General features: G+C 43.4%; 1 long non-coding RNA gene across 1 annotated transcript in view; it reads right to left on the reverse strand.

Moving 5' to 3' along the window:
• Window positions 1-12,657, reverse strand: part of LOC107108154 — a 15,906-nt gene extending 3,249 nt beyond the window's left edge. The window contains exon 1 of the long non-coding RNA XR_001482423.1: window positions 12,467-12,657. This is a non-coding gene — a long non-coding RNA (uncharacterized LOC107108154). The remainder of the gene's footprint in view (window positions 1-12,466) is intronic.
• Window positions 12,658-12,672: the final 15 nt, after the last annotated feature.

The following is a 12,672-nucleotide window of genomic DNA, read 5'->3' on the forward strand; positions in this document are numbered from 1 at the left end:
GGTCAATGTTGGTCCAGTCAAAAATGCAATCCCATTTAATAGGATTTGAGTCCTGGGCAGACATCCAGACCTCTGCTAGAAGTATTTTCTGGTGATATACACTCTGGGTCACAAAGCAGGGAAAACTCTACCAAGGGTCATAATGGAAAATTCTAGTTGAGGTCTATTCTTTACACTGCAACCTTCATTTTAATTTTTGTGCTGATGTCCCCCCATTTTATTCCTCCACTTCTGAACTCAACCTCTGCATGCCCCCTGCCCAATTCCCAAATGTCTTTACACCATATCTTAATAGACATTTGGGTTACTTTATTAATACATCCAGAAATGAAGTTATTTTTCCTTCCTACTTTTTTCTCTTTCCTCAGCAGCTGATAATATTCTTCTTCTCTCTCCACAACCTGAACACAGCCTGGGGATTGTCAGACTCTTCTTTTTCATTTCAGATTTAGTCCATCTTTTGCTAAATCTTGCTGCTATCAGCTTCTTCAGATCTATCAAAGTGCTCAACAATTTCCCCATTATTTCCCACCTGTACTACTATTAGAGGTTTGCTTCTTATTTTCTCAGCCCTTCATCTCAAATTTTATTCTGAGCCTCTGGTGTACAGTTGATCTTTTTGGTTTACGACTGCAATCATTACGTGATGTAGTGATTACAGTATTGCACTTACTCATTTGGAACACTTGCTTTGCTCCTCTCCAGATCTGCCTAAGTTAGCTTACAACAACAAAACAGTAAAAACAAGTCATATCAATTTAAAAAATCCTACACGGCAAAAAAAAAAAAAAAAGCCTTGCCAATAAAAGCAACCCAGGGAATAACAGCACATAAAATGGAACTGTCTATAAAATGATAATGATAAAATGGTCCCTAGGCTAGGAGAAAACCATAAAACATCTCAAAAGAGCCTGGGCCAAAAAAAAAAAAGTACCAGGTGAGCCTATATAGGAAGAGCTTTCCAAAAGCAAGGTGCGACCACCACAAAAAGCCCTGTCTCTGGTCTCTGGTCACTGCTTGCCTTACTTCTACAGGCAGGTGCACAGAAAGCAGGGCTTGAGAAGAGGATCTTAACTGGCAGGCTGCATAATATGGGAGGAGACTTGGGAGACCTGAGTTCAAATCATGCAACTGGTTAAGTGCCCTTGGATATAATCTGCCCCGAACGGTTGTTGTGGCAAAGACTGGAGAAGGGGAGAACCATATACGCTACACTGAGTTCATAAGAAAATAGGAGAAGCCAATGTTGGATCAGGCCAGTGGCCCATCCAGTCTAACACTCCGTCATACAGTGGCCAAAAATACCAGGTGACATCAGGAGGTCCAGCAGTGGGGCCAGGACACTAGAAGCCCTCCCACTGTTGCCCCCCCCCCCCAAATCCTTAGAGCACTGTAAAAAACAGGTGAAGGAGTCAGTCTTGCCCCAAATCACACGAAACAGTCATAATTTTAAGTGAAGGAGTCAGTCTTGCCCCAAGTCACATGAAAATGGGAAGAAATTGGGCCTGTGTTTCAGTGCCAAGCTACATTTATTTACTGTATTTACAGTTGACCTTTCTTGCTGAGATTCCAGGGAGATTTTTTTAAAAAATCAATAAAACAATGTAAACAATGCAATAAGACTGGATCACAAAATTGGAAACGAATGCAGTAAAAACAAGACACAAAATAACCAGTGCAACCTTACTCCCTTTATAAAAGTGTGCTGCTGAACAACTCCCTTTTACACGTTCTGGGGAATGATAGTAGTGTGGGAGTACATTACAGTAGACTAGGCCTCAAGGTGACCATGGCATGGATTCATGTGATCAGATCAAAAGTGTCAGAGTAGGGAGCCATCTTCTGAATAGTGAAAGAAGAAGAAAGCATTATTCACAGCTGCATTTTATATGATCCATAATCAGGTCTCATAGCATTTTCCTTAATGATGTGAGGTCTGGCAGGTGAAGCAATTTGGACTGAGGCCATGGTTAATCCTTTCCCCTGACTACTATTTCCATGATAGAAATTATCCCCAGAACTGCCATTAGGGATGATAGTGGGGGAAAATGACAGGTACACTTTTTTCCTTACTACAGGAGATCCAACAGGAGATTTCTAACAGGTCCACAATCAAGAAATAAAGAGTTAAAAGCCCTCACCCCAGGGCTGCAGATCCGATCCAATCCAAATTCCCCCCGTGTTTGTGTGGTCTCAATGGTACAACCAAACCCAATGTTCTATTTACTGCACAACTGACGAAAAACTAAGAATTTCTCTGGCAGTGCACAGAAGCAAAAATTCATGTGCAGAATACAACAGACAGCTATATGAGTAAATCAGAGATTACAAAAATAATATTCTGCAGATTGGGGTGGGGGGGAGTGTCCAGAAATAAGTCTGCCAGCTCCTTGACCAAAGGTGGCGCATGGGCCTCTAATAGTGAATGGCAAGGAGAGGGTCACCACCTTCTCTCAGTGCACTGAAAGTTATAGGGTGATTTGTCTGTCCCCTTCTGTTGCCATCTTCCACCAGCGGGTGAAGCCTTTTTTGTTTAATTTCACATTCCCTCAGTGAACCCCCTTCTCTGCCCGAGATTTTAATTGTTGTTTTTGCATGTATTCGTTTTAATGGTTTAATGACATATTGTGTCTGGGGGGTTGGTGTTAAAGGTTTTGAAATGTGTATGTTTTAATTTGTTAGCCACCTTAGTGGCCCTTGTGAGGGCAGAAAGTCAAGATAAAAAAGGTTAAAAAATAATAAATGATTGAGATGTATGCACACCTTTCAAGAATCACTGCTGCTGTAGATCAGCTACAGAAACTAAGGGGCAGGGTACTACTAAGGCCTGATTTATATGTGATGCTGGTAGGCAAGAAAAACTTACCTGTGCCAAGCTGCATTCACTCTGCCCCTTGTTTAAGTTGAGCCACTATGCATGTAATGACAATCCAATTCCAATCCAATCCAATCACCTTTGTTGGCATGTAACACTTGCAAACTCATATACAACAATAACTTCATGTGCAAAATTAGCAACACTGTGCACCACTGGCCTAGGCTATGGATTCTTGACACACTAACAGTACATGTGTAGCAGGTTGAAGGCCCAGTTTAAATGGGAATACACAATGTCACACATTTAAGTCAAGCCTTAGTGAGGTCACTCAAGAACCCAGATCTTATTTTTCCACACAGAATATTCCTCACAGCCAGTTTAGCTGAAACAGAACAGGAGACAAAACAAAACAGTGACATTCAACTTCTGGTCACTAGATGGCAGCATCTAGTAAGACGGGAGGCAAATTTTGACATACACACTCGTTAGGCTTCAATAGCCTCCCTGACTATGCCATTAGAAGCAAAGTTTTACTGGTGTTCAAACGAATAGGAGTGGAAGAATTAGACCACAATCAATGCATGGCTCTGGGAAGTCTCAGTTTACAAGAAAACAGAAGAGTTGGCATTTAGGCTGTACTGATTCCAAGACTGTGAAAATGGCAAACAGGACAGAGGACCTTAAGAATTCAGTTCCAGTCAGGGTTGAGTTCTTTCCTTGTCCAAATAAAATACTAGCAAGTCCTTCTTTGCAGATATCAGACCTCAGTTCCAGAGGGCTTGCTATTATAAACAAGGTGGGCAAGCATCAGGGACAGTACTGATCCTAAGACTCTGTGACTCCCATCCCACAGAATTTTATCGGGCACTGAACCTATTAGCCATTTAGGTATCAGGCAAAGGCAAAAGCTGCGGTGGCTCAAGTGGTTAAGACGCTGAACTGCAGGCTGTGGAAGGCCACTAGTTCAGCAGTTCGAGACCCCCGAGTTGCCACATGACAGAATGAGCTCCCATCTCTAGTTCCAGCTCCTGCCAACCTAGCAGTTCGGAAGCAAGAAATTGCAAGTAGATAAACAGGGACCACTTTGGTGGGAAGGGAACAGCGTTACGTGCGCCTTGGTGTTTAGTCATGCCGGCCACATGACCACGGAAATGTCTTCGGACAGTGCTGGCTCTTTGGCTTTGAAACGGAGATGAGCACCGCAACCCTAGAGTCGGATTCGACTGGCTTTCGAGTAAGGGAACCTTTACCTTTATAAAGACACTTTAATTCTCCCAAGCCTTTCACTAAGTTGCTCACTATTTTATTTCTGCTGGTAGCCTGGCTATTTTTACCGCTGGTTTTAAACCACGGTACAGCCCTGGATTCTCTCCGCTCATTTTTCTGCTGTTTATAGCTGGCTTAAAATGAAAGTGTTGCCACTTTAATCTACTTTTATCCATTTCAGGTCTTTTTATCACTGCATTTAAAAAAAATGATTTTACTGTATTTATACTAAACTTTATCTTGCTGGTTTTATTGTTCTAAATGGATGTTGTAGACCACTTTTTATTTTTAAAAAACCAGAAGTATCAGCACATTTTAAATCATAAAAATATAAATATGCAGCCATTCCTGATGCAGGCATTTTTCATTGTACAGTTTCTTGTCCTCCTCAGACTTGAGCACTCATCACGAATAATCAGAACCTGTTTTTCCAAAGATATCTTGCAGTAAAGTGACTGCAAGTGTTTGAAGAAATCACTCTTATCTCAGCAGCCTCTCCTGAAGGTTTCTCAAGTTTGGTGCTGCTACTGAAGAAAATGAGCTACCACGATGGCCTAGGACAGCTGAGTAGAGGAGGATTCATTTGCTTTCTCATTGTACTATTGTACTATGTACCTTGTACTACGAAATGATCCAAATGCTAAGCTCTAGATTTAAATGTACACATTCATCAAGGAGGTAAAGGCCCTGATCCTGCTTCATATCCTACAACTGCTTGTCATCCTGGCTCCTCACCACAGGCCACACCATCATAGCTAACAGGCTAATGCAAGCAGGCATGTCTGCACTGCTCAGTGTTGTCATGGAAACCCAAAGCAGACACTGTGATATTAAAGCATCTTTCGGGGAGAACAATTTGAGGGGAAACTCTAAATCACTAGGAATCATGTTCCTACAGATGCTTAAAAAGGCTATGAAAAGTCACCTCCCCCCCCCTCCCAGTCTTTGTGATCACCTTGAGGCTAAAGGAGAGAGAAAACATTTATAATCTAGGCTTCCTTGAGGATTCATTATAAATAGCTTGGCCCTTTTCATGCATGTGATGAGGTTAGAAAGCTGTTGCCTGGGCCACAATAAAACAGCCTCTGAGCGGTTATTGTACTACTTCTCCTCTTGCTGCTGCTGGCTACCCAGAGAGTTTGAGCTGACTCTTTACAACAGTAGAACAAATTTAGAATCCAGTGGCACCTTTAAGACCAACAAAGATTTATTCAAGGTATGATCTTTCATGTGCATGCACACTTTATCGAATCCATAATGCAGTAATGCATAATACATAATTCGAATACATATCAAATACATTATGCAGTTCCGCAGGGCCTGCAAGACGGAGCTCTTCCGCCAGGCTTTTATATAGGGGCCGCCACCTCTGCCACCTCTATTATTACCATCATTGGAACAATGGGGTTGGGAGTGGTCCCCGGAAGAACTGCCATACAATTCTGCATGGCACTGATGCTGCTGGACTGGCTTGGACCATCGACAGGACAATTTCGCCTTAATGAAATGATTGATACCATTTTCAGAGACCATCTTGCTGCATGGAGCACTTTATTTGTCTTTGTTGTGATTTAACAGCTTTTAATGTTTTATATTGTTTTTATGTATGGGCTTGTGCCTTCATGTAAGCCGCCCTGAGCCCGTTCGCAGGGAGGCCGGGGTAAAAATGCAATAAATACTACTACTACTACTACTAATAATAATAATAATAATAATAATAATACATTAGAATGGCAGGGAAGTTTCAAAGCCATTCTAATTTATTTGATAAAGTGTGGATGAACACAAAGGCTCATACCTTGAATACACCTTTGTTGGTCTTAAAGGTGCCAATGGACTCTAAATTTGTTCTACTGCTTCAGACCAACACGGCTGACCATCTGGATCTATCTTTACAACAGGACACTCCTAACAGCTTGCTTTACTAAAATGAAGGCAATGCGGATGGTAGCAGAATATAAAACAACATGCTTCTGGGGTCTGTTATCTTAATCCAAGAGTTTGGTTGGGACAACAGCAACTGTCTTTCACAACTGGAGGGCCTTCTTATGTGAGCAGGGTTTTTGTGCAATAAATGCAGATTTGTTCCAAAGCTGGACTGTACACTCTGTACATCTTCCATCAAGGTTATGGCATTTCTGCAAGAGAAGCACATTTTCCAAGTACCAGGATTGCAGTATTTAGTGCTGGGTGGCGGAGGGATGGGATATTTTCCCTTCCTACCCTGCTCAAAAGTGCAATCATTACTATTGTGACTGCAGTATAAACTCTGGTTGTGATTCATGGGCAATTGTTGGGATTCTGAGATTCAAGATCGATGGTCGTTTTGCAAACACAAGAGTCACATTAGTAAAAGAAAAATATCTTTACTACAAAACAAAATAAAGCATGTGTAAGGTACTTTGGATAAAAGAAATAAAATGAAAAGGTTACATACTTGCAGTTACTTTCAGTACTAAATGCTAACAGCTACATCTTTCTATCTATCTGCCGGCTTCTAGAGGGAGCGTCCTGTCTGCTTCACACAAAGAGCCATAAAACTTGTGAATACATTAATGCTAGATCAAAGCATTTCCACAAGAAAGTTGTTAGTTGACCAATACAAAGGTTACAGGTCACTTCATTAGGCTAAACAACTCCCACAAACTTTCCCACCATAGAATACATTATGTAACGTAACATCCTGTTTCCTAACAAACAACACTTAACTCTGTAATGACTGAAGTGTAAGCAACTTGAAACTCCAACAGCAATCAATGACACCAACCACAATGCTTTTCCTGTACATGACAAGCTGAAAATGTCTGGTTTAGCTTTTCAACTTTAGCTTTGCACTCCTGCACTGCCAGACATCAATGCAGCCATTCTTTTTTAAACGTCAATGACAGCAAGACTAATCAACACTCCTAGCACCTGCCATGTTGCTTTTGGGTTCTATTTCTTTTAAATTTTGAGGAGTCATGACCACTCGTCTTCATGCATTAGGGTTGGATGAGCCTGTACCTCTCAGCATCTAGGAAGAAGCTAGGTATTCCTGAATAAAAACTTGGGCTTGGATCCTAATCCACATTTCCTTTCCATTGCAGAGGTGGTCCCTCCACTGCAGAGTGTGTTCCTCCAGTGCTAGATACTTCCACTCACACAAGATCCATGTCTTTCAGCCAGGTGAATGGTACCTAGAACCTGAGGAATGCATCTGATACAACCAGACTGCCCCTGCAACAGGCAAAGAGGGATGCAAGCTGAAAGGAGGATTAAGATCCAAAGCAGAGAATACCTGGATGCTCCAGTTTGAAGTAGGATATGGGTGCCTTAGTTAGATCCTCATAACAGTCCAGCTTTGAAGGCATCTGCAAAACAAGCTTGGAGAGTTCTATAGCCAGCATGCCAAAGTAACACATGTATTAATACTGTTCATGATTTTTTGCTTAGCTCCTTCTGCAAGGCCTGCTTGGCATTAAGGCTGCAAAGCCATGCAGTGCATCTTCTCAATGGATGCTACTAACAATTATTTATCTGTAGAGCACAGCCAATTGAGGACCTGTGTCAGTATTGCATCGGTTTTCTTGATTTATTTATTTGGGAAATCTATAAGCTGCCTCTCCGAAGACCTGCTCAAGACAGCTCACAAAATACAATGAAATCATAAAACCACAGCATAAAAAATAAACCGGCAGAAAACACATGGCAAAAACATTTGTCAACTTAATCCGATGTCTATATGACTGTCCTCAGGCTAGAAGCAGACCATAAAGACAGCTTTAAAAAGATGGAACTGCTTCAGTTAAAAGCCTGTATGAAAAGGAATGTTTGGGGCTGGTGCCTAAAGTAGAGTAAGAGCAGTGCCAGGCAAGTCTTGAGAGGGACGACATTCCAAAGGCAAGGTGCCCGTCACTGAAAAAGGCCGATTAGCAGTGGTTACCTGCCTCCCCCTGCAGACTGGGAGATAGAGAGCACGGCTTGAGAAGACGATCCTAACTTTCAGGTTGAACAGTACAGGAGGAGACACTTTTTGACATACCCCCAACCCAAAGCCATTAAAAGCCTCAAAGGTCTATTGTCCTGCATACATGGAACCAAAGAAGAGGTTTGCAGTTAAATGGTTTGCTGGTATGATAAATACAGATCAGCAATCTAAACTTGTATACCTCTTATGTAACCAAGACAAATATTATGTATGAGATTGCCAAATTTTATGGTGGTTGCACAGAAGCTGAGGAGAAAGTATGCTGAAAGGGCAATAAATTGCCAGGACATCCAATTTTTGTAGATACAAACTACCTTCAGCTTGTATTGCATGACATTGTTTTAACAGCATGATAATGTAACAGATTTACTGGCCAAACTATATATATAATTTGAATGTTAAATAATTTCACTGCCATGACACGACTTTGAGAAGCCATACAAACAAAATATTAAAATGCTGAATGAAATCAAGGAGGATTAGTTGCCTCAGCAAAATAGGATATTTCTCCTATGCTTGTTTTCCAGATGGAACAGGGGCCAACCTAAGATGAGTCGCACTGACACCATTTTCTTACTTGTTGTTTAAGGTTTTTAAAGAAGATAGCCAAGGAGAGGGAGAATGAAGAACAAAGAGAAGAGATTGATATAGCTCAAGCAGAGACACAGATGGCCCAATATTCCTATATAAACAGGAAACAAAGCACAATTTTTGTACAATTGTCCATAATCAGCAATCATTTGCAATTTTTCTACAGCCATCAATGCACACAAAGACAGGAGTACCCAAAGCAGCCCACAGGTTGAATCCAAGCCCTGAAACTGTGTCAGACCATGGTACTGCTTCACTTGTAAGAAAATGGTTTCAAGTTGCAAGAAAAGAAGATACACCATACCTTGGCATTTGGCACATAATGCCCCAGTTAGGCCAACAGTAAACGCTCATACTTCATGTGAAACCTGACTAATCACAAAAGATCAGTTTATACAGAAAGGTGCACTTTTGGCCCATAATTCATTGTTTGGAGACCATGGTGACTTAGTTCAGGTGCAACAGCAAACCATCGCTTGCCACGACATAAACAAGCATGAGAGATCCTTGGAGGTTGTGTACTCCCCCCCCACACACACACACACTTCTTCTGATCTGAGATTTTATCAGCAGAACCACAGTTTGCCATTATAGCCCACAGGCAAATTGTGGCCTGCATCTATGGCTTGCTCGTTTCTGAACCCAAGCAGTGTCTCCTAAGAATACATAAGACAGTCATTTCTAGCCTTTTTAAAAAAAAAATGGCACTGAGCCTGTACTTGCAGCAATGAACAGAATCATTCATCATCTTCAGTGCTGGACAGTCAAAGAATGCATAATTGACAGTCCTAGAATGATTGTTCTGATGGTCATCCTAGATCTAAGTAAATTGGTATCAAAGGATGTCAAGCAATTATGATCAGAGCTGCTGCTTCTATAAATCAGCCCTGGGAATAAGATGAGCTGTCTCCAAGAATAACACAGTCATAACAAGATTGGACTTCAGGGCGCAGGAGCCTTTATCATTTCAAGTGTCACTCAGCAATGTTTGGTCATACTTCCTGCCTGTCAGGAAGGATAACCAGTCAAGATAACTCTGATTAACATGAGCCTTTCTTGCCCTGTAGAAGTTTCTCCATAAGCTTACACACATTTTCATTTACCTGTTTTCTATTTACTGCTCTCCCTGCTTGCACTAGGCACCAAATCCCACACTGTGTGCTACTCTTTCCCTGTCCCATCATGTTAAAAAGAATATTTGTGATTCACTGTTTGGCTGGATTGGCACATTCTTAATTCAGACATGAACGTCAGGAGATGGATATGAGGTGGCCACAAGACCCACATCCAGGTTCTCCGCAGCTAGCATTTTCAAGTGGTGGCAGAAACCGCTCCAATCCCCTCTGCTGCAGCAGTCACAGCTCTCTTTTGTCTTTGTCTCCTTGCCAAGGAACACTGACTCTAATTAGAACATCCTACCTATCTCTTTGATCAAGTATACATTTTCTGTTGGAGATTTCAACTCACTGCAAAACAAAGCAGCAGCCTTCTCTCATTACCCTGACTTAGGCATCCTTGCTTTGACTTTTTACAGAATTGTCGTGCCAAGAAAGGTGCTGCACTGGCAAATTTCTCCCTGGGGCAGGTACAGCAAGGGCACAATCAATGCAAAATGCTGAATGAGGCAAACTATACTTTTTTGTGAGAGGCAAAGAGGTTATGTTTGTTTGCCGGAGAATGAGCCCTCCGCATTCTGATTTGAACACCCTATCAGGCAACACTGCATGCCTAAATATTACTACCAACTAACTGGTAACTGGAGCGCCATTTGCATAGGAGTGAAAGTGCAGCTGATGGCCTTCTCACCGTGAGCAATTCCCTCTCCGGGCCCTGGTCTGGAACTTAACAGTGCCCTTTACAGCAGCATCCACAGTGCCCAGGTAAGACCACCACAGTGAATGGTGGGACTGTTGAGCTGCAGTCCCAGGTTTTCTGTGAGGACAGGAAGGTATATTTTGACACCACTGCAGTGGCTCAAGTGGTTAAGACGCTGAACTGCAGCGAGTGTGTCGCATGACGGAGTGAGCTCCCATCTCTAGTTCCAGCTCCTGCCAACCTAGCAGTTCGAAAGCAAGAAATTGCAAGTAGATAAATAGGGACCACTTTGGTGGGAAGGTAATAGCGTTCCGTGCGCCTTGGTGTTTAGTCATGCCGGCCACATGACCACGGAAACGACTTCGGACAGCGCTGGCTCTTTGGCTTTGAAACAGAGATGAGCACCGCAACCCTAGAGTCGGACTCGACTGGCTTTCGAGCAAGGGAACCTTTACCTTTACTACCACAATATTTCTGCTGAACTGCAAGAAAGGGTAGTGCAATATATGGCTGTGCCCCCGTCCCCTTATGTTTGGAGCCAGGCACATAGCATACTCACTGCTGACAACATCACAAGAGAGCTCTAGTTCTGACAGCTGTACGCAGACTTCCTTGGTTTTAGATGATCTTCTTCTCAGCCCACACCAGCAGGGACCCCTGAGCCCTGAGAATCCAACCTTATTATATGACACTCATAGTACTTTCGAGACCTGCTAGAAATGGGTGTTTAATCTTCTCCCCTGTTCTTTTTACTCCAGTCATCCTCCAAATAGTTCACAATAGTGCTCTCTCACCTTGTGACAGATACGTTAGACTGAATGTTGCCAACTGGCCCAAGATCACCCAGTGAGCTTCATGGCCAAGTTTCCTGGTTTTCCCCAGTTCCTCCTGGACAGATTCTTCAGATGAGGAGGAGTCCCTCTCAGGCCCTGATACCTCTGAGGCGCAGTCCCCTGAGCCCTCTGCAGGCAGACCCCATGACCCTGTCACAGCAGCCAGTTGTGGACCCCACCCCAAGTTAGCCAGACAGCCGAGAACCACCTGGAAAGCCCTGCATCCTATCACCACTTTCCAATGACCAGGAGCCCTGAACCTCAGGATCAGAGATGGAGGAGGACCAGGGCAGAGACAGGGACCCCATGAATGAACACATTCTGCTTTCCAGTCTTTCCCAGGAAGGAGGTGAGGTGTTGCAGCTCTTGACAGAAGCTGGAACTTTAACCAGGTCAACAGAGAGGGCAGGGATCCCAGGGTCCTATAGAAGAAGCTTGGCAACTTTGTTGGTTCAACAGCTCTCATAAGGCTTGCTATTGCAGCCTTCGCTTCTGCCTGCTTGCCTCCATATCCCTGCCTCGGCTCTCGCCTGTCTGTCAGCCGCAAAAGAGAACACTAAACAGGGATCTGAATCCACTTCTGCTCTGCCTTGTCCAAGTTCCATATCTTAGCTACTCCACCTCAGCTTTCAGAGTGAGACAGGTCAGGCTAAGAGTATGCATACCTCAATAAAAACAGACCCCTTGAGAAAACACAGATGGACCTTCTTTCCCCAATTCCTTCATTCAGTGGCTTGGCATACAAGAGGTTTCTGCTTTAATTCCAAGCGTCACTGGCAGCAGGTGCATGGAGAGACCTTGTTCTACCCTTTGAGATCACCACTACTAGAAACCATAAGTTTTAAGCTGGTCCAATGGGCAACTTGGAGGGGAGGGGGAAGACAGCTTTCCTGTGCTCTTCCATTTCACAATTCACCTTCAGACTTGCTCAACAATGCCTAGAAGTATTTGAAGTAAAAGTTGTACACTTACAGGAGAGTAAGCCCAATTGAACACCATGGGCCTTATTTCTGAGTAAACAATCATAACCGTGCGCCGCTAGTCTCACAAGCAAAACCTTTCCATTCCCTGCCCTGCAGCCCTCTGGATAAAAAGTCCCTTGCAAATTACATCTCCGAGCAAAACCTGAAGGAATGGAGAACGACTCAGATGGAGGCATCTAAGCAAAGAAGGTACCTTTCGGGAAAACAAGAAGGGGGTTGGAGTCTCTCGCGTATGCGTGGGAAGGTTCTGTGCCAGACACACCGCCGGGGCTTTCTAAGGCTGGGAGGAGCGCTACGGGCACGCTGGCGTTTCCGGGAGTCCTGGGACAGGGCAGGTGCACGTCTGAAAGGGCCATCCGGGGCAGCCGGAGAGGCCGCGAGGCTCCCTCGGGACTGGGG

Source organism: Gekko japonicus, unplaced genomic scaffold (assembly GCF_001447785.1).
Source record: "Gekko japonicus isolate JY-2015 unplaced genomic scaffold, Gekko_japonicus_V1.1 scaffold1312, whole genome shotgun sequence".
NCBI classification, from domain to species: domain Eukaryota; kingdom Metazoa; phylum Chordata; class Lepidosauria; order Squamata; family Gekkonidae; genus Gekko; species Gekko japonicus.